This window comes from Nyctereutes procyonoides, unplaced genomic scaffold (genome assembly GCF_905146905.1).
Source record: "Nyctereutes procyonoides isolate TBG_1078 unplaced genomic scaffold, NYPRO_anot_genome, whole genome shotgun sequence".
Lineage (NCBI taxonomy): Eukaryota > Metazoa > Chordata > Mammalia > Carnivora > Canidae > Nyctereutes > Nyctereutes procyonoides.
In genome coordinates this window covers 38829012-38851493 of record NW_026575136.1, presented here as the reverse complement: position 1 = coordinate 38851493, position 22482 = coordinate 38829012, and positions in this window count along the sequence as shown.

Sequence of the window (22482 nt, the reverse complement as noted above, 5' to 3'; positions counted from 1 at the left end):
CAAGACCAACTTTCCGGTTCGGAAGCGGCGCGGGCCGCGCGGCTCCTCCCCTCCCCTCCCTCCCCTCCCTCCCCTCCGCTCCCCTCCGCTCCCCTCCGCTCCCCTCTGCTCCCCTCCCTCCCCTCCGCTCCCCGTGCCCCCTCCCCTCCGTCCCCCGTCTCCCCGCCCCCCCCCGGGCCTCTCCGACTCGGAGCGCCCGCCCCGCCCGCCGGGCCTCCCCGCCGCCGGCGGCTCCTTAAATCCAGCGGGAGGGAGGGGACGGCGGGGGCTCCGGCGTCCCCCAGCACTAGCTCCCCTTCCCGACGGGTTCCGGCCGGGGCGCCTGCGGAGTGGGCAGGGGGCGCAAGGTGTCCCGAGGCCACGCGACTCAAAGTTCCAAGTCCACGAAAGTCGCGCGCGCGGCCCGCTGCGTCCTAGGACATTCCGGGTGACGGGGGGGGGGGCGCGGGGGAGGGGGTCGCGCGCGTGCGGCCGGGCCCAGCACCCTCGGGCGGCCGGCGCAGCGCGCTCCCGCACACCCCGGCGCCCCTCGCCCTCGCCCTCGCTCGCTCGCGCCCCGCCCCGCCCGCGCGCGCACCCCGCCGCCCCGCGCACACGCGTACTCGCCCACTCCCGCGTGCTCACTGTCGCGCGTGTCCTCGGCCCCCGAGATGTGCCCCAGGCCCGCCCGCGGCCCTAGTGTGCCTTTTTTCATTTCCTAAATTTCTTATTTTTGTTGCTCACAAGGGGCCCTGTGTGGTACGAAGCTTTGGCACAGATGGGCCTTCCCGGCGTCTGCGCTGGGGAAGCGGGAGGTGACTCGTCAGCCCCGAACGCACGGGGGGCTGCGAGCTGCTCGCGTGGCTGGGGCGGGGGCTCTGCCTGGCTGGGGGCCCCCCCGGGACGGACCCCAATCCCAGGCTTCTCGCCCGCCTCTCCGCGGGCTTCTCTTCCTTCTAGAATCTTCTCGCTTTCAGCCTGGTTCTCTCACCCGCCTGTAATTGTGTAAGTTTCACGAAGCAACAGCTTGGGCTGCAGGAAAGCGCAGGGTGATGGGGAGAGGAAGGACGCGCACAGGTCGGCGTCGTCTCCAAAGACACCCCCCCCCCCGCGTCGCCACATGTATCCCCCACCCCCGCTAAAAAAAAAAAATCCCGAAGGTTGGTTCTGTTTCGCTTTTGAGTGGCGGGCGTATTCATTTAGGCGATCTTGCTTTTGAAAAGAAAAAAAAAAAGACCAATAAAAGATGTTTGAAGTCTAGAGTTGACTGGCCCTACACCACGCTTTTCGGGTTGAGCTGGGAGGTTGTCCTACCCTGTGAACTTTCGCGAACGCGGCGAGCATTGGGGGACGCTCTCGGCTCCGGCACCGAGGCGCTTGGCACCGGAAAGTTTGCAGCCTGCAGCCGGGGCTTCGGGGCTTCGGGGCGAGCGGGGCAGGGACTTACCGGGGGAAGGGGCGAAGGGAAACGGGGGCAGGGGGACGGGAAGGGGACGCGGGGGTGCGGAGGGGCGGCTGTAGCGAATGAAGTTTCTTGCAGAATTTGCAGGACCGGCCAGAGTTGGGGAAGTTGCAGAGCTGCCGCTGAAGGTACATTTCGGTGACACAAGAGAAAGAACTCGAACACAGTCATCGGTGGGGCAGACCCAAGGGTAAAGGTGCACTGCTTTTTGGGGACCTGGTTCACTTTCTCTTTTTTTTCCTCCTTTTTACAAAAAACCCACACCTTAAGCAGCAGCAGCCGATGTAGGCTGTCGCGGCGCCCGAAGCCCTTTCAGGGAAGCCCGAGCCGGCTCCCCCGCAGCCTCCTGGCCTCTGGGGCACCGACTCCTCCTCTTTGGGCCACTTGGCGCGCGCCGACCTCCACCTTTTTTGTTCTTTAGGCCATTCGTCCGACACCCCCCCCCCCCCCCCCCGCCGCCAACTGCTTTCCCACAGGCTGGCACGATTTCCCCAAGTCTTCCTGGTACTTGCAAACGCAACTGTTTAATTTTGTCCACTTGGCTTTGCATTTTCTACGAGGTGTGGTCTTTGAGAGGGTCTTCGAGGGGCCTCCAGTGGAGGCAGATCTGAGACCCCGGCCTTTTATCTGTAAGAAGCAAGCCCGCAGACTGCAGAGGTGTCGCGCCAGTCGTGCTGAGCTTTGTACGGGGGAAGGTGCAGCAGGCTGAGCCTGGCGCGGTGTTGGACACAGTGGACCGGCGCGGACGCAGGACTCGGAGCTGCCCCAGCCGGACCTGCCCGCCGTCGGCTCGGGTCGCGCCGGCTGTGCAGAGTGCAGTGGGCCGGGTGAGGTCGCCGGCCCAACACCGCCCTCCGCGCCTGCTGCGCTGGGTTTTCGTTGAGAAAATCGAGCAGACGTGGAGGAAGGGGTCAGGAAGGATATGAAACGGGAACCCTTGCGAATTCCGGCCAGCGCTAGAATGGTGCAGATCAGTGCATCTGTGGCGCATCCTTCTAAAAATCGACTGGGGGTAAACAAGATCAATACATTTTTTTAAAAGGTCTAAAGCAAAAGGCGCATTACCTCCTCACTCACCTCTTCTGCTTTCCTTGCCTCCCTCCACTGAGATCTGAAACTTTTCTTTAATTGTTTTTATTCACTGCAGCAAGTTTTAATGAAAGCATATGCATCTGAAGCTTGAGTCACAACCATAGATTTATTGCGAGGTGACAGCATGTCAACAGCATATTTTCACAGATGAGGGACAGGATTATCCTCCGGTCGTGCCTAGATTAAGGGCAACCACAGAAATGGAAATGCTTGCGCGAGGTGCGGACACCGGCTCCTGCATGTGAGACACATACACTCACTGTCACATGACCACTGCCTATTAAAATTTGTAATACCTAAATACTATTGCAAAAACAAAAGTTGCTTTTCTTCTCTGTAATTAAATCTAATTTGTTAATTGTCTTCCTCTTGCAATGTTGTTTTCATCTTATGAGGCGACATGTTATTATTTTGTCTGCTTAATAATATTATTTACAAATTAATACTGTAGATTACATTAGCGGAACATATAATTAGATGTTTGATTTAATTTGTATCATTTATTCAGATAAAACAGAAAGCCTATCTGCAGGATGGATTTGACAAGGGGAGTTGAAGAGTGGGTTCTGTTCTCATGCCTCAGCTTAGTGAAGCTACCTGGCTCTCCATCCACAAAGCACACTTTTACCTGAGGTGCATTTGGTACTTTATCATGTGCTTATTTACCTAGCCATTTAATACAGAAAAAGTATTCAAGTATTACAGCTCTATTTTCTGTCTCCTTTCAGGCTTTCCCCCTCAAATCAAAGTTCTTGCCACTGGCTTTCACTCCCTTCTCTCTGGTTCCTCCTCCACCCCCAACTTTTGTTTTGGGTCCTTGCCATTAAATCCAGCATGATTTTGTGTCTTTAATGCTGTGACAAGTGACCGCTAATTGGTTCTCACTTGAGCAAAGATATTACCATACTAATATTATTATTGGTAAGAAGAGGTAATTGATAACACCACCTGCCACTCTGGGGCAGTCACAATGATAAATGTTTCCATCAACAGGAAATCTGTGCTTGGTGTACCACAGCCCAATGCAAACAGCATGTCAAGTGCCAATTATAAAGATGTTGCTTTTCTGTTACATTGTGGGGGCGCTAGGAAACATGGAGCCCCAAATTATATCTATGGCTTTTTGAAAACGCTTTTCCAAGCTTCTTGCTCACCCACTTGAAGATAACTTTCCCCTTTAAAAAACAAAAAATGTTCTCCTTAAATAAACCAATACACAACTAACTGCCCCGCCCACATTCCACTCAGCCCCTGCTGTCACCCTCTTGGCTTTCAAAGCTCTTGAGGTGAATATGCCGAAATTTTTAATAGATGGGAACCAAGAACATAGCATATAAATCCATCTAGGTCTATGTGCTTTGCAGCATCATGTCTGTTCATTACAGGATGGCTTACTACCTACCTCCCCGGTAGGCATCCCAGGCAAACATTTCGTAGCTTTTTATGTCTCACAGAGAAACACCAGCACATGGCCATTCGTCTTCACAGTTGGGGATGCAAATGATCAGAAAGTGCGTCTCTTGTGACCGTTGAACTGTGTATTTGGGCTGCATATAGATCTAGGAGAGGCACTTGAGCATGTTTGGTGGCATAAATAATGCTGGCCGGCTAAAACTTTGACTCCCTTGCTTATAGGAAAGCTCAAACGATTATTATTAGCTTGCATTATTAGATGCAGGCCTCAAAAGGCGAAATCAGCTATTGATAATTGCAAGAAGTATACAGCAGCTACTGTATCGATCGGCTTGTCCCTATTCCCCTGGTATGGGAGAGATAAGAAGACTCAGTCTTTAGTGCAATATAATTTCTTTTGACCTATCTGCTTGCTACAGACTTATGATGAATAGCCAGAGTGGTTAAAGTCCTTTATCACGAAAGTTACCCCTTGATATAATATTGATTCTTTATAACTAGCTCCAAACACAAAAATCAAACTGTCCACTTGACCATCATCATCATCAATATCATCACAAAGCCTCTGGAATAAAGATCAGCACCAGCCTGAAAACGCTTTCTATAATCTTACCAGCTAATCTTTATTTGCTGATGATGAAAAGAAAGTGGGGGGGGGGCGAGGGAGAGTGAGCGGAATGTCATTTGGACGAACACTGTATTTATATGTGTACATGTGCTAGGCCGACGCGCGGCGGCCACTCCTCGTCGGCACCCGCGGTCAGCGTGGCCGGCCTCCGCAGTGCCGGCCTCCCCCGACCCCCGGACTGGGGCGCGGGAGGCGGGGGGTCGGGGAGAGACGGCCGGAGCTGCACGCGAGCTGCTGTCGGAGACGGAAGGACCCCCGCGGCCTCCAGGGTCACATGTCCCGGGCGTTCGGCCGGCGGCCCCGGCGGGAGCGCGGGGAGCGGGGCGCACGCCGGGTGGGCTCGCCAGCCTGGAGGGGCCACGCCTGGAGCGCACATCAAAGGCCGCCGTGCAATTGGTGTGCATTTCCCCCAATTAACGGCATTTCCTGCCCCCTCCCCCGCCGCCCCGCCCCCGCCCCGCGCCGCCGGCCGCCGGGCGCAGGGACAAGCCTCTCCCGGGAGCGCGCGTGTCCCTGCGGGCGCTGTGGACGCCCAGCCCCGGCCCCACAGAGCTTCGGGCGCCTTTTGGGGGGAGGGGCTTATGGGTACGGGGGTTGCGGACAGAACCCCAACTTCTCAGTCCTTGATGTCCGCACCAACAGACTTCCGTCCTGGTCTCGACGGGCCTCGGTACTCGGAGACCTTCCGCCGGACACCCCCGCCCCAATCCCTCCTCCCGCGTTCCCGCAACCTTCAGCCTGCGGAGCGGGGTGGGGGCGGGGGTCAAGGACGTGCAGAGGCGCGGGGCCTCCCGTCCCCAGGCTCCGCGGTCTCCCCTAACTAGTGCCGCAGGGGCTGGGTGCTCGAAGTCCCCCGGAGCTCGGACCCCACCGTGTGCGGGACACAGCCGCGCCAAGGCCCCTCCCTGGGGACTGCCCCGAGGGAGGCCCCTCAGGTGGGGCGGGGCGCAGGCGGCCTCGGACTGGGGGCGGCCCGGCTAACTCCCCCACCTCCCGTGCCCTCGCCTCCCTTCGGGCCCAGGGGCGCCTCCCACCCCCACTCCCTGGTGCCGACCCCTCCACGCGGGGCCACTTCGCTTGATCGCAGCCTGGGGGCGCCTTGGACGAACCCCCTCGAGGGATTTCATGACCTGGCGCCGCCCCACGGTGGTCCTGGAGCCCTGAGAGAGTGCTGGGGTGGGGGGCGGGGACGCCACACCCCGATGACCCAACCAGTCTCCTCCCGCTCGGTGTGGGGGTGAGAACTGCAGTGGGCGTGAGAACTGAGCGGCCACCCCTGCTCGGGCCCCAGCGCACTGGCAGCGCGGGGGACACCCCCTCCCCATTCCCCTGGCTGCAGCACACACCCGCTCTTCCTAACATGTTCAAAGCGGGCCCAACTTTGATGTGACCGGTCCCATCGTCTTGGCTTTCTCATTATCACGAATGTCGTTTGCTTTGGCTCTGAGCTCTGCAAAAACGCAGAGCTGAAATTCTGCAGAAGGCCCAGCCTGTGGGCCAGGCGCTCACCCAGAGTCCTTGAACCACTGTGCTGGGGTCCTGCTCCCTTTCAAGGATGAATGTCTTCACTATGAACTAATGCACTGTGCTATTAGCAGAGCAGATCCTTCTGGCTGTCCTGGCAGGTCAGGGACAGGAGAGGAGGAGCAAATATCACACAGATCAGAGTGAGTTCACATTCCCCAGGCGGAAAAAAAAAAAAAAAAGGCGAAAAACCGAATCAAGAAAAAGGAAAAACATCACGACAGCAGGAGGAACAGTCTCATACTCAAACTGTGCAGTATGATTTCATTAGCTAAATAAATGACCAGGTAGGTGCAGACATGTGGGCTGCCTCCTGCTGGGCCTCCCTAGCAAGACTGCTGGGCTCCCAGGAGGTGCCTCTTTGTGCCTTAGTGAGGCCCCGTTGGGGAAAAGGACAGCTCTCAGGATTCCAGAGCTTCCCAATGTCATCAGATCTGCTTCTCTCTTCTGCACTGGGAGCCACTGTTTTGCTTAATAATGTATTCCGTGCCTTGAACTGTATACGCTTGATTCATCCAGACTTTTCTGTTTGAAATCAGGTTGGAGGAAGTGAAGTAGAGCTCCTGCATGAAAGAGGGCGCTCCTTGCCCTGCAGTGAAGGGGGCGCGCTGTTCCCCAAAGACACGGATTTTCTTGGAATTGGAAAGTTAAAAAAAAAAATCCTGTATAGAAATTTTGATCACTGGGTGGAAAGTGGATTTGCCTAAAGTCTAGAAATGTTTTTTCTGCACATGCATACTCTGCTTTAAGAAAACCTATTGAACCGGATTTCATAGGATTGAAAGTGGAAGGGGTCATTATTTGCTTTACAAAGAGTTCCTCACTTTTCAGGAGAATTCACTGCAGATTTGTCTTGAGGAGGCAGTGCTGCAGTATACTGTAAATCAGCCAATCTCTACCAATTTCACAAAGCCAGGCTCCCCACGTCCCTGAAGGTGGCATGCTGGTGGCTCCTCAGGAGTGGGGGGCTTCAGTGATGTCCTTCAGCTAGTGCGGCCAGCATGGTGGGTGTTTCGTTGCTCAGCTCCAGGGAAGAACAGCTCTGCTCTCCCGCGTCAGCCCCACCTCGGCCTCTGGGGCAGCAGTGGCAGTAGGCCTCATGAAAGCATTGGAAGGAAGGGTGGGCTCAGACGCTGAGAGATAACATGTGTGGCTGGAAGAAGGGACCCAGGCAGGAGGGAAAATCAAATGCTCATAAAGAGGGCATGTTTACCTACGTGATGGAACCATTTCCGGGGAAAGTGGGGCTCAGGAGAAATCAGAGGCCCCGGAGAGCAAGAGGAGGGGGATGGATGTGATTGTGAGACCGTAGGGGGCTGTCGGGTGCAAGCTCAGAAGGAGGTGGTCTCAGAAGGAGCCAGCAGCGAGGGTGGGGATGGCTTCTGGGGCTCTGTGTAGCGGGCTGACTTGGAGGGGCTGAAGGAGAAGCTGAGGTTTGCAAGTGGCCTGTCAGCTCGCTGAGTCCCATGTGGTCTGACAGGCCTCACTGGTCCCTGTCCTCATGGCATCTGCACCAGAGAGATGCCCGAGCAGCTGTCTGTACCTCCACTGTGGGCTCACTCTGCACACCCGTCTTTGCTGGGCCCCCCTCCCACTCTGCTATGGGGCTCTCCAGGGTTGAGAAACAGTGCAGCTCCATTTGGTAAACTGCTTACTGGTCTAGGTGGAGAATTTGGGAACAAGAAGTGGTGTTTGCTTCCCCATTCGAGGCACAGGTATCATCCCATCTTCTCTGAGTGGGCGTCTTTTGCAACTCTGGAAGATTATGGTCCTTCCCATGTAATCTCGCTCTGGTTAGGTTTCATCTTACATTGTTCTCAAATCCATTTCAGAGCCAGGTTTTGTGCGCTCGGGTCAGAAGTCCCTGCATGCGTCCCCTCCAGGACTTGGGGCCACTGTGGGTACTCTATTAATGTGGGGTCCTGGCCCAGCAGGCCTGAGAGTGGTCATCCAAGATGTGCGCACACATCCACGAGCTCTGAGCTCTCAGGGTAGAGTCCTCAGTCTGTCCCCTTAGGTGTCCTGAGCTAATTCAGGGGGAGAAGTGTTCACGCTGCCTTCTCTAAGTGCCTCAACCCCAAGGCATCTTTGCTGAACATCTTCGGGGCCGGGCATCCTGCCGTGAGCCCTAGTTTGCTTGGTTTCTCCAACTGCTCTGCTTATTAACCTATTTTACAGATGCACTGATATCCATTTGATGATATTAAGGACATGCCCAAGGTCACATGTAAGCTAGTAAAGGAACCTGCGCTCACTTAGGTCTTCCTCAGAGACCTTCACAAGTGAGCACTGCCTGTCCTTACCACCATGCAAAGTTCCATCCTGTTAATGCATGCTCTGACAATTCTGACGTTCAGGATTTTCTGCACACTGTATTTTTCCTTTTGCCTCCGCAGCACTGTGCCAGTCTTCGTAAGTGCCACGTCAGCCTCCTCAGGGGCATCTTGCTCTCGTCCTTCCTGTTATGGTTGCTGTAGTTTGGTTGGATTTTGGGGGCAAAGTACATCATTTTCTTTTGCAGATGGATTTGTTCAGATGGTCTTCCGCCTTGCCCTTCTGTCCCACCTGAGCCAATGTCCTGTTGGAACATCTAACTCATCTGAAATAACCTTTCCTTTCATTTTCTTGACTGATTTTCAGATCCAATTTGACTTTTTTTTTTTTTTTGAGGAAGTCTTTCAAGATTATATGTACTTCACTCTCTGGTCCTGCTTTCCTTCTCCTCCTCCTCCTCCTCCTCCTCCTCCTCCTCCTTCTTTTTGCAATCATAGATACTACATGATTTGTCCACCCGTGTCCTTAAATACGATCACATACAATTCATCCACCAGTTCTGTGCTGAGGGTTTTATTGTATCCTCAGATCCCCCAATACCATACAAGGAGCTTATTGGTAGCCCATGCTATGGGAAGGAGCTAGAGACCACTAGAGATCTGGAACCTGGTCCAAGGCCACACCGCTAGAGCTCCGTGGATGGAGGGGTAGCCATGGGCCAAGATACCTGTGCCCATGAGCTTAGCCCCTTCTTTGAATTAACACTGGCTACACCCTGGTGTCTCTGAAGACAGAGCTCCATCCATAGTCTCCGAACCTTTGCAGGGTTGAGAATTAAGAAAATTGCCTCCAATATGTAAGAACCCTTGACTGGTCATTAGAACCTTCTATTCTTTGTGCTAAATCAGAGGAGATAACAATTTTAAGGTACGGGTTAGTGCAGAGACCACGTGTGTGGTGGTGGAGAAGGTGGTAGAAGAGACATATGGAAATAGAGTGCAGCCTGGTCTGGCCTGAGGGTGGTTATGGGACATGGTAGGAGGGGTGAGGCGGAGATGGAGCAGGTGCTCAGTAGACATCTGAATGAAGGACTACAGTTGCAATTGTGGGATTCCGTCCCAGGCTTGACGTTGAGGCAACTCCAGCTAAGGACCCCTGACTGCGTGGGTGCGTGGGGAGTGGGGACCATCTGGGCGTAGGCCACAGCTTTGGGGAGCTCTGTTGTGACCACACTGCCCTGAAGTTTTCCCCATCCGTTGAGGAAAATCTTTGTATGCTGCAGGGAGCTCATGCAAGCATGGAAATGGCCATCCAATGCCATCACGTATGTTTGGGTGAGAACTTCCAGGGGGGCAGTAGCACAAAGTGACATTTTGCTCTCCAGAAAGTCAGCGAATTCCACGATGTAGACATGAGTGCACGCTCATGCTCCCGCTCTCCTCTAACGCCTCCCGACAGCCCTTTCACTCAGAGGAAAACAAGACGGCAGCCCTCGGGTTGACCTTTTGTTTTTCTGCTGGAGAAATGAATATAGAGTGGTTTTCCTTGGACAGCATGGACACGTGTCAGCCTTTGATTGTCAGCGTGAACTCAAATAGGGCCGAGTTGTGGGGTTTGCTGCTCTGCCCACATCTTGGCCACACAGTGACCGTGGTCCGTGAATGGGCTGACCATGTTGCCTCTGGTTTTGGAGCAAGGATGCAGTCGTAGGAGGACGGTCACCTCCCCGCAGATGCAGGCCTGCTCCCGAGCACTGGCTCAGCTGGATTCACGTGTTGTTGGTGCGGGACTATGTGCGATTTTATGTGATGTGCTCTGCTCCCGTGTGTTTGGGGAGGCACCGTCTCTCTGTGCACAGAGCTCTGAGTGTTAAACACACCATGACGCACATGCACAGATAGCCACAAGCAGCCCTACACGGTCACAGGGCTGTGGTGGTGCTGCAATGTCAGTTTGTGGCTTTACAACCTCGTAAAGGTTGAGGGACAGGTGAGGTGGAGTGACCATTCATGGTCACGTTTCCTAAAAACAGGAATTACTTTGTGTAAGATGAAAACTTCCATGACATAAATACGTATTTAAAGCACAATTAAGAATCCTGGTGGGTGGATTTTGTGCATAAGCAACGGGCTCACAGGAGAGGGGGGTGCCCCCCGGGCCACCTGCTGGTGCCAGAGTGCTGTGGGAAGCACCAGGCCACAGAGAAGACTTGCATGGCATATTCCACATTTGGGGGCCTCTCCTGGGCCCATCGCTTCTGTTCTTGCAGGAAAGGGCTTGTGGGGGGCCTTGCAACCCCAAATAGACCCAGCCGCTTCTGTCTGCGAGTCGTTTCTGTATTTCTGAGAGGGACCCACTGGCTTTCCTCACAACCCGTGATGCCAGACATGACTTGGTTCAGTTCGTTGTCTACCCTTGTGTGAGTATTTTTGGCGGGCCTCTCCCCTCGCTCTGCTGACAATGGACCCCCCATGCATCCCCCCTGGGGTGGTGGTGCCCTGATCCCTGTCTGCCATGTCCCAGAGCAGCCCTGGGCAGGTGTCCCTCCAAGACTGAAGGTGCTGGCGGTAGGGGGCAGCAACAGGGCGGCATGTGGGGAGGAAACCCGGGTAGACACCAGGCCAGTGGGCTGAGCAAGCAGGGGCAGGTGGGGGAGATGGGGTGGTGGGGCGCGCCCAGGAGGGAGAGGCAGGTGACCCAGGCCATGGGGAGCTGGCTGACTTGACCTTGTGTAGGGAAGGGAGGTGGCCTGGGGGAAGGGGCTGGGCTGAAGGAACCTCAGGGTGCATGGCCTGGAGGGACCAGGCTTGACCTCAGGGCCCCGCAGGGCAGGGCCTGGCAGGAGGGGCGTCCCTTCCTGGGGGGCTCTCTTTGCAGTGCCAGGCCTGAGAGCTGACCCGGGAGCCCTAGACCTAGACTGGGAGGCCCCCAGCCGGCCATGGTGGCTGTTCGCAGAGTGCAATAAGCGCCTCATGAGAGAGGTGGCTTGGTTCCCGTTTTTAGGAAATGCGGTCATGGAGTGTTACCCCCTGTGCCTCACGGAGACCCAGAACTTACTGGTCTCAGGATGGGGGAGCAGAAGCCCCTGGCTGGGTCCCCTGGTGGCCGCCCGCCCCTGGCAACCACCATTCTGCTGTTTCCATGGAGTTTGACTTTATTTTTTTAGATTCCCCATGTGAGTGATAACTACACAGTGTTTGTCTTTCTCTCTCTGACATATTTAATATAGCAAATGCCCTCAGTTATACACATGTCACAAATGTCAAGATTTCCTTTTTTCTTAAAGATTTTATCTTTAAGTAAACTCCACCCCCGACGTGAGACTCAAACCTACAGCCCGGGGATCAAGAGTCGGCCGCTCCGCGGACTGAGCAGGTGGTGGTCTGTTTCCCGTGCCTGAAGCCTCCCGTAGATCACACGTCTGCCTCGTGCATCTGTTGACAGACACGCGATGGCCCCGTGCGGCGGCTATGTGCTCCACCGCGTCCCTTTCACACCGATCCTGTTTCCGTTAGATACGCGCCCAGACACGGGACTGCTGGACCATGTGGTTGTTCAGTTTTAATTTCTTGAGGATCCTCCGTGCTGTTCTCATAGTGGTTGCACCAAATACTATGGTTTCTTAAAATTAAGACCACAGCTTGGTCTTGGACTCACCTCATGTTTTATTTTCAGACTAAATATCTTCTCATCCGAATTGAAACCCCAAATAGCTTTCTGGTTTGAGAATAAGGCTCGTGTTGTTGAAGCTCGTTCTGGGCCACCGTGTCCTTACTTTAAATATACGATGTATTCATTTACTATCGTGAAGGAAAGCGTTGTGCGGTGTAGGCGTGAACCCCTGGCCCGGGACGAGGACCCGAGGTCAGCAGTTAAGAAACCACATACAGGACACGGAAACCACGCAGCAGAGGCAGGTGGTGTCATTGGGTGAGAGCCCACGCGACAGCACACGTGATGCTCGCTGAGCGTCGGTTCGGCCGGGTGGCGGGAAGGACTGGCAGAGGTGCCAGCAGGTGGGTTGGCGTGCACAACAGTCCTTTGCGCCCCACATGTGTCGCTCAGCTTTCCACATTTTTTTTTGGTTGGTTTAATCACATGTTTTTTTATGATGCTGATATATCTATTTTTAAAAATCAGGCCAATTTGGCATGTTCTCAGGTGAAGCTCATTTCACATACTAATATTTTCTACAGAGCAGAGACCCTTGTAATTCACGTTTTGGTCCATTTCTTTAGTCTTTTACACAAGGGAAAATGCTGATGAGGTGGATATGTGAAGAATTAATTGTTGATGGGCTTGCACCCCGAGACACCTTGGCCGCAGCCCTGCTTCCAAGTGAAATGCTGTGTGTGGGTCTTCAGCGGTGCCCACATGTGCAGAGCAGAGGCAAATCGAAGGCCCTCATTTCTATGACTGGGGCATGTGTCCCGTATTTATTCGAAGAGTTAAAAAGTGTAATTTATTTTATTTGAATTTTCCATATTATTGATGCCGTTCGTTCTTTCAGTTTGCTCTTACTATTTCTTTTTGATCAGATTGTTGCCTGCTAATTGTGCTAACTGTACGTGTGCGAGGCTCTGGCACACACACTTCAAAATTCTAGTTTCTTGCTGGGAACTGTCATTATAATTCATATTGGAATTAGTTGGGATTGTTTTCCCACTAGTCACGTGGCGCCAGAATCGTACAAAGACTTTGTAAACACAACTATATCAACCCTTCCTAGTCCACGTTAAACACACATTGTAGTCATATCAATGAGAGAGATCATTTAGTTGCTATTATTTTGTCACAATGCACCAATTTTGAAGAGAATTAAAGCAATATCGCAGTGTGATTTTTTAAAAAAAAACAAACCACCAAACCTTAAATGTGATTCTTAAAGGATCAGCCAATGCATTTTTTGAACCGATGCTTCTGTGCTTGTGTCACGGGTGGCCTCCACCTTCTCTCACCTGCATCCTCGCAGCCTCCGTGCGTTGCTTCCAGGGAGGTTGTGTTAACCCGCTGTGAATGATCTTGCAAGATGCTGCCGCGTTTATGGAAGGGAGCGTGAGGGTCCCTGCAGCTGCTGGGCTGGTGGCTCCTGCAGGCCTGCACACGGGGCACTCATGGTCCCCACCTTGGGTGTCCCGTAGAGCCGCGAGTGCCTTCCAGCAGAGGCCTCAGGACCTTTGCAGCTGGGATGAGTCTTAGGTGAAACAACCAAGGGGAGCTGATCTCTGGAGGCTTCTTGCTGAATGGTGCATTTTTCCTGCACTCGGGGCAATCCTGCCGAGGGGCTCATTGGGGGAGCGCGTGTTTTTTTTTTTTTTTTTTTAATCACAAACCCTCTCCCAGAGTGGAATGGTCCCAGGCCAGATTTCTTTCTTGTACACCTCGCAGCACGCTTTCTTTGGTGGTGGTGGTGGTGGGGAGGACCTCCCCAAAATCCCAAGAGAAAGGTTTGTGCTCGGGGCTTCACTCTGTGCTGTGCATCGGGAGAAACTTGTTGCTGTGTGTCGCAGTTAGACGTAATTAGGTTTCCAGTGTTTGCCTCCGTTGGAGGCGGCCCTGGTCCCCCGGTGCCTGTGAGGGTGAGAGCAGCCCCAGAGTCACCACCTCGGGAGGGCCACACGATGGAGGAGCAAACTGTCCTCTGTTACGGGACAAGTAAGTGGCAGCTGCATTGATCCGAACACAAATTATTGATTTATTTGTAGCTAATTGGACAAAACCAGTTTTATTTTGTACCACATGGGTTTCTCAGGAGAATAAAAGCACATTTATTTGTGGTCGTTCTGAGCTCATCGTAAGAGTGGATCAATTATCTTTGGAAGGATCAGAAAAGGCTAACCGGCGCGCTGTGGCGTTTGACAGGGGATGCTACTCTGTGAGAACACACTGGTCACCCTGAATGAGTTTCCCGCCATCCGCGGTGCTGAGTGGACACAGAGATATGTCACATGACACCACTTCCGAGGGTCTGTTGGGGTCTCACCAGCCGGGGCTGCTCATCCAACCCTGTCAGGCGAGGACTTCCCACATGCGGGTAACAGGTGCTGAGTCTGCTCCACGTGGCAGCCCCGTCCCTGGGGGATGAGCTGAACTCACCAGTAGGAGTTGAATTGAAGCTTCCCCTTCGTGGGTCGCTAGGACCTGCCTGCCTGCATGTGGACGGGCTGCTGAATCTCCACTGCTTCTGGCTCAGCCAGGGGTGGCCCAATGCCCCCATACAGGGCTGGGTCTCCCAGATGGGAGCGGAGGGACTGTGATGCCGTGTGGGGAGTGGTGAGCAAGGGACTACTGGCCAGGCTGGCGGTGCCCACTCACCAAGTGGGCGGGAGCAAGGATGCTGTGTCCCGTATTGTCTTGGGGAGACTGCTGTGCTCTCGGGGGCAGAGGTGCAGGGGCCCAGGCAGGTCACCCAGGCCTGGATGGTCCCTGGGAATGGTCTCCACGGTGGCTCGGCACACACGTCCATCCTGTCAACCCTGCCAGTGGGCGCCTCAGTGAATCAACTTTTTCTGTAGGTCGGACAGATGCGGAGTCCCGTGGGAACCATGACTCTGGCTCTAGCTGGCATTTGCAGTAACTTGGAACTAGCTCCGGACGCTGCCCTGCTTCCTGGGCACCTTCCTCACTCTCAGCCATGCACCCCTGAAGATCCCGCCATTGCCGCGCTGGCCCCTCCACGTGGCCCAAGCCCCTGCCCTACACACTTGCAGACCTTTGGCTGTGGGCGGGGGTCGTGCTCTGTCTTCTGCTCTGTCGAGCACCCTGGCGCATTCTTGCTGCAGAATGAGGCTCCCCCGAGGAGGACTGAAGCTGTCTGTGAACAGAAGAAGTGTGGCCTTCTCGTTGTCATCCTGGCATCCCCGGCCTGCGCGTCCCCACTCAGCGAGTGCTCACACACATCCCCACGTCTCCACGCTGCTGTCTCGGGGATTAGAGACACAGAGTGCACGGGGCTCACCTCACCACCCATCACCACCCACAGGCAGCTCGAGGCATCAGAGGCCAACACAGAGAATAACAACAAAACCTTGACCACAGAGGTGAGTGGCCAGGTGGGCGCCTATGTCCTGTGCCTCATAAAGGCCAAGCAGCCCCAGCATTTGATGAGTCACCAATCCCTTATGCCACTGCCAGGGGACGTGGGGCAGCCCCTTAGCCCTGCAGTGTGTCACCAGGAGGCTGGGAGCTGCAGGGGGAGGGTGGGGCCTCCAAATTCGCCAAATTAAAGTGTAGCCAAACGAGGGAGCTAAATCGAGTGTGCATCTTACCTTATCTGCTCTATATATTTATGTTTTAGCTACATGTCCTTGTAAGCAAGATGCCCTCATAATCTGGAAAGAGCACGAGCTCTTGGGTCTCTCTGGTGTTATCATCTTGCAGCTGTGATGTATGGAATAATCACAAAATGCAATCAGAGCTCTCAGGTCACCGCAGAATTGGCATACTGCACACATCATAAATGTCTACTTGACTTTTAATTAAACGGCTTCTCCTCTGGGATTTTTAATCACTAGTTTGGGTAAATGGGCTGCATCATGACTGGTCAGGTCCTGGGAGGCTGGGAACCTGTACCTGCTTGCTTTGGAGTGGGAGGTGGAGGGCAGGGGTGGGGGTGGGGCACGTCCGCCTTAGCGTGTGGTGACAGTGACTCCTGGCGAGCCACACATCTCCACCAGTGCATGATGGGGTCCTGGCAGGGCTGTGAGGAGCTCCCCACTGGCGGCACAGCCTGACCACCCAGAAGCCCTCTGCTGTGGGCCACACTTGCACAATTTTAGCAGGAAATTCACAGAAGGGGCGGGCAAATTATGTTTTTTTAAAAACATATTTTCATTTCAAATTTTGTCTCTTCCTTGTAAGCTTCAGAAGGTCATACACGTCTTACTACTTCACTGGATATAATTCCGGAACACTGAGGAATAACTAGCCGGGATGTTAGTTACTACCATGGCTTAGACATCACATTTTTGGCCATACTTTATTTGGGAATGGTCAAGAGCTTATTTATTTATTTATTTTTTTAAGAGAAGAGAACTATGTATATATTAGTGGTCGGTACCCGGTCACAAGGGCTCGGCTGTGACTTTCCTATTTGGCAGAGTTCCTCTGTGTTTTGAATGGTCAGCATGTCACAGCTGGGGGTTTGTGGGTCAAGGAGTTTGAAAATACTATAGCATGTAACTTCTCCTATTAGCAGTTTTCTTTCTTTCTTTTTTTTTTATTAGCAGTTTTCAAGTCTTTTTCTATGTCAGTTTGTTCGCTATTCCACGGAAGGCATCTTCCTCCAGAGCAAGTAGATCTCGGGGGACCTTGGGCAGCGGGGTGTTTGTATTCCTTGCTGTCAGCTTGCAGGTTTCCTTCCTTGGCACAGGCTCATATCTGCAGCAGGTGCTCCCCAAGGGCCCCGAGCTGGAGGCTGATGTGGCCGCAGCCTCCCAGGGTCTCCATGAGGCTGGCCCTGTTGTCCATGCCCATTGGCAGTGGGCAACAGGCAGCGGTGCCAGCGAGGGGGGCTGTGGCAGCATCACCAGAGAACTGCCCAAGTGGAGCTTTCTTCTTGTGGGTGAGGATGGGCTGCTGCTGGGGAGGAGCCCACGCAGGCATTGGGGGCCGCTGAGCAAGAGCCATTTCTGGGGGAGGTCAGGGCCGCTGTTTCATGACCTGACCCTTTAGACGTGCCATGGAATTCTGTGTTGAGCGACGTGGAGTGGGGGGACAGGCAGCCAGTATGTGGACAGAAGCACATGACACTAGCATCGGGGGGGTGTTCCTTAGTGGCCCCGTGCTAGAACGTGCAGAGATGGTGGCAAGAACCGGGCACGTTTGGCAGGCAGTGCAGTTGGGGCTATTCATAGGTGTACGACAGTTTTGTGGTCTTGTATTGGGGTGGTTTGCTCTTAGCAGGCGCATCCACGGGGTAGGAGTGATGTCACATCAGTCAGATGTAATGGAAAATCCATAATGGGGTTTAGGCACACTGAGACCATCTATAAGGATTTATGATCTTTCTTTTTATTTCAGGTAGTATATGAATTCTGCATTTCGCTGGGGATGATTCACAGCACAGCTGAGGCGATTGCTTAGGAGGACAGTGTGGGAGGTGTGGGCCTAGGCCTCTCCAGGCACTGCAGGCCACAGATCGATATATTACAGATATTGCCATAAATGGAGAGGATGGCTCAGATAAATCACACCACTTCCCCACCTCAGGGGAGCAAAGGGATGGGACAGGAACCGTGCCCACGGGACTGTTCTTGGAATCCATGTCCACTGACCTTGGGCGGCCTGATAGCCAAGCCCAGCAATGCTTTGGCGTTGGGAACACCCACGTAACCAGGTGAGTGCAAGGGGCCAACATGGTGATGGGAGCTGGTCTGACTTAGGACCTCGTCCAGTTTCCTCGGAAAGTCAAGGTAATCATGAAGTTTTATCTTTCCTTTGCAGCTGATGTTTCAAATACAGCAAACATGGGAAACTTCTCAGACTGCAATTCTAATCTGCCTCTGACAGCTTGGAACCAGATTTTCTGTCTGCCTGAGACACACAAGGGCGGACGGCACAGGCAATCCAGTTGCAGATGTTGCGGCCGCGTGAGGTCAAGTACACCTACTTACCGCTTCCATCCCGTGTGTCAGCGGGTTAGCTCAATGCCATGCGGTCGTCACTGAAGCTGTGACTTAGTGGGAGGTGGGACATAACGTGGACTCTCATACCAAATTCTGAATGGACGGTTTATGTAGCAGATCTCTCTGGGCCATGAATCCTGAAGAACGTGCCAGCCTCCTGCCTTTATAGACCAGGAGGTCGGAGGGCAAGTGTTTACTCACAGTCACCCAGCAATTAGCATCATGTGTTTGCTGCTGTGGACGGTGGTGACAACTGTCCTTGAAAGTCTGCTTCGGAGGGTCCTGGACGTACTGGATGGGCCGCCCCAATCACCCTCTCCTGACCTGCTCCCCCGCAGATAAGATTTCCTAACATCTTGTTAGGAAATCACTTTCATGTTCACAGGTAGCAGGAATTAGTACTTCAGTCCATCTTTCTGGGAGACACGGTCAACACACTGTGATAATGCTGCCATCCCCAAAATTAGGAATATCACACACACAGTGACATTTGTGAGCAGATGACTCCTGCAGATGCAGGGTTCTGTGTGTGAAACCAGGCTGCTGTTTAGGAATTCAGGGATTTCTCACCCGGGGGCAGAATTTCTCAATAATAGGATGGCAGGCACTGTGTGTGCAGCTACCAGTGGTCACAAGTGGCCATGTCCTGTGCCCAGAGCAGCCCACAGCTATGGGGTGTGGTTCCTGCCAGGACTGTCCTCGGTCCCATTTAGCTGGGGTGACATGGGTCACCTGGTGGTCACCTAGCGGCCAACGTGGCTGGGGAGCAGAAAGTGCCAGGCGGGTCCCTCCGTGTGCCTGGAAAGCAGAACCAGATCACTGAGGGGTGGTGACAGTTACTCGCAAAGATGGAAAAAATAATAAACAATAACGGGGCCAACATTGAGGATGGGGAGCAGAAACAGGCCCAGTCATAGGAAATAGCATCCATGCAGAGCCCATGCGGGTGCGCCCAAGCAGGGGAGAAGCTAGTGGACTCCGGCAGGGTATCTGTGAGTCGGACAGGGATGCTGCTGTTTTTGGGCTGGCCTCAGAGAGTGGTTCAGTTCCTGCTTGTTCACGATCCACAAAGTCCTGCCCACGCTGCTTTCTGCGGTGTCAACAGAGCAATGGGAGGTGTGGTGGGGCAGACACCACATTCAGGAGCTGACTTTTTCCCAAGCTGTTTTACCAGGGGCTGGTAATATGAGCCAATAACATTATGCATGGGCACTAAACCACTGAGCCACCCGGGCTGCCCCAACATTATGCATGGGATGATGGAACCACCATGTGCGAAAATCCACCTCCACTCTGGGACTTCTGTGCGGTCTACAGCAGTGGCGATTACTCAGGCAATCAGACGGGGTTTCTGTCCACACCCCACATCCGTGTGGCTTCTCTGGAGTGGTCCTCCACTGGGAATGACATGAGCATGATTTCCCAGAAAGCGCCCCCCTCCCCAGTGCCTAGCCCTGGGTGGGAGCAGAGGCAAGTCCGGGTGGTGGACAGGCTGGTAGCAAGTACCCAGCGTGGGTTGAAACCTACCCCGTCCCCTGGATCTGCACCCTGCTTCACCTCTGAGTCCCAGGCCACAGACGTGCCACGGCTCCTCCAGGGTGACTCCTGTGTCTGTGAGGGATGTTATTGACCTCCGGCCGGTGAGGCTGCTCAGTACATTTGTCTGGGACTCAAAGGTACTTGCCCTACTCCAAGTCAGGAAATTTAGGGCAAAACCTGGGTGCATTTCCCACCACAGCACATGGATAATGGTATCCTCCCAAATACAACGATCGAGGCCAATGATGCTGCATTCCCACTGAGAGGTCTTGGCAAATGCATTTCATTTTGGAAGGGGCTGGGTCTGGTTCAGGGTTCTGCGGTAGTGAGATTAATCTGCTTTTTCAGGTTACTGTCCAGTCAAATGCACAAGCATAATACAAGGACTGCAAGCCCACTGAAAATGGAATTGTCCTCTTCGTCCACCCCTTACGTTGTGTACCTTTCATCCTTGGGTGACGTGTGGCTGACAAGAACGATGGAGGGGCCACTGAGCATTATTTTCTGTTTCATAATTCAACCACATGCGCCAAGGGATGAAAACAGGCTTTTTAGGTGGGACTGAGTTTACTGCTTTTCCTATAAAATAATGTCCAGGAATTTAGCTTCAGGCTTTCTTCTCTGATATAGGAGACTGGGCCCAGAATACATTTTTTTGGACATCCATAAAATGCACAGTCCTTTTGACTACAGAAACCTCCTGGCAAGATCCCTGCTCACTGTCCATGCCTGTTGGCCCTTCCTGGCGTCCTCCCTTCCGCACCTGCTCTTCCACACACCGTTCAAGTGCCCTTTTCATCTCGGAGACCCAGAGGCTATGGCTGTTGGATGCTGCCTGTTCATGTCCCCATAGCATGCGAGGACAACCCTCAGGGTGTCCACAGGATGACCCTCTGCTGCACTGTGGGCAGCTCAAGGGTGGGTTTTTGGTTCATTTCTGGGACCAACCTTGGGCTGGGGAGGGGTCATGAGAGCCAGCTTTCCTGTGTGCATCCCCGAAAAGAAACTTTATGGTGAGCACCTGCTTCCCCTCCCCTCCCTTCCCTTCCCTTCTTCTTACTCCCCCTCACTGCCCTCCTTATTGCTGAAATTCCATACAATTTAGGGATCATTGAGTATAATAAAAAAAATCACAAATATGAAGTTAAAGGTAGTATATATTTGCTTTCTTTAATTTTTATTCCTAGGAAAGACATGGTGAGTGGGAAAATAATGAGTGATTTTGGGTTTCAATTAATACAAAAGTAATTTTATTCTCCCGAGATAAATATACAAATAAATGTGAAGGAAATAAAACACAATATTTAGACCCGATAATTCAAACAACTCAGAGTGATTATATTCCCATCAATATGTTAATCTGTAATTTGAAGTGCAAATATTTTCATATGGTCAATTTTGTGCCTTTCTGTTTGGAAGAATAATGTAAACGTTGGCATCTGAAGCAATCAGAAAGCACCCCCCCTCCCCGGTCCTGTAATAACACGCATTGTTCCTGTATAAATTGCTTAAACATGTGCAGGTGTATTCTCTAATAGACAGCCCTCTTCTATAGACAGATAGATGGGCATTGCTCTGTTTATCTTCATGGCTAGTGTGGGTTCCCACACCCCTGGCTTTTGCACTAAAAGATTAATTGACTAATGGTTAACCGTTGGGCTATCCTGAACATTGTTCTGGGGCTTTGCTTCAATTCTCTGAGTTAAAGAAAAAATCCTTTACAACAATGTTATTAATGTGATAAAAAGAAATACTTGTTAATAACTAGATAATTTAAAGAACTTGGGTTCATCCATCTGTTAATCTCGGTTGTGATTAAGGAGGAAATCCTAATGCCCATTATTTCTAATGACAAGACCAAGCAGGCTTAAAGCATTAGCTGGCGGAGGCCACAGAGAAGAGGCGATGAAGAATCTCAGCAATCTTGGCCACAATTGAGGAATTGGCCCGACCTCCACACAACAAAAGTGATACAAAAGAATTACACCCTCACTAAAGTCTATTTCCTCGTATAATCACACAAAATGATTTTTCTTAAATATGATAATAAATCACAGCAAAAAATCAATGTGGCAGGGCCCAACTGCTATGGCCTGATAACGCATCAATCAATATTTAGTATTTAGATTTTAATTAATACATAGCCATGCAGAGGCTTTTTAAGAGAGAAATATTATCTCAGATAAAAAATCCGGCACTGTTAGCATGCAGAAGCTGTTGCTCATATCTGTCATTGATCAATCTGCTGGCCCCGTGATTAAAAAGCCTGCAAAATATCACACAAGAGGGTGAAACAGATTGAACCAAGGGGAGAGCACGGTGGGAGCTGGGTCCAGGTGGCTGCCGTGCAGGGCACAAGAAAAGCAGTGCACAGATCTGAGCTGCCGGCCGGGCAGCGACCCCTGGAACAGGTGCACACAGCCCTGGGGGTCTCGCTGCTGCGTCAGGATCACGCGACCCAATGTCGCGTGCCATCATTCTCCTCATCTCGCTAATTGTAGTTTTGGATGAAAGTTCTTTTGATGATAAGGAATTTGAAATAACCTGATGTGAGGGGATCATGTTCATTTCAGCAGTACTTTCTTTTCATTTCTTCCATTTCTCCTGACGTGTCGTGAATGACATGGGCTGCCGAAACAGAGCCTGCTCAGACACGTAGAGATGCTCCTTTCCAGAGCTCTGAAGGGAATAGCCTATTTCCCAAATTCTGTTACAGCCTGTGCTTCCCCCTTCCACCATGGGCCACCTGCCTACCACCTCCCTTCCCGGGTCCTGCAGCGAACTCTGAACCGCCAGCTCGCAAAGCCCGGATGGCCAGGCTTCCCAGAAGGTGGAAAATGCTTCTAGGTCTAGCAGTTCATGCAAAACACACAGACAAGCAGGGGAGATGGAGCATGAGTTCCTGGGGTTTCTTAGGAAGAGAACCTAAGAAGACGGTGGCTTGA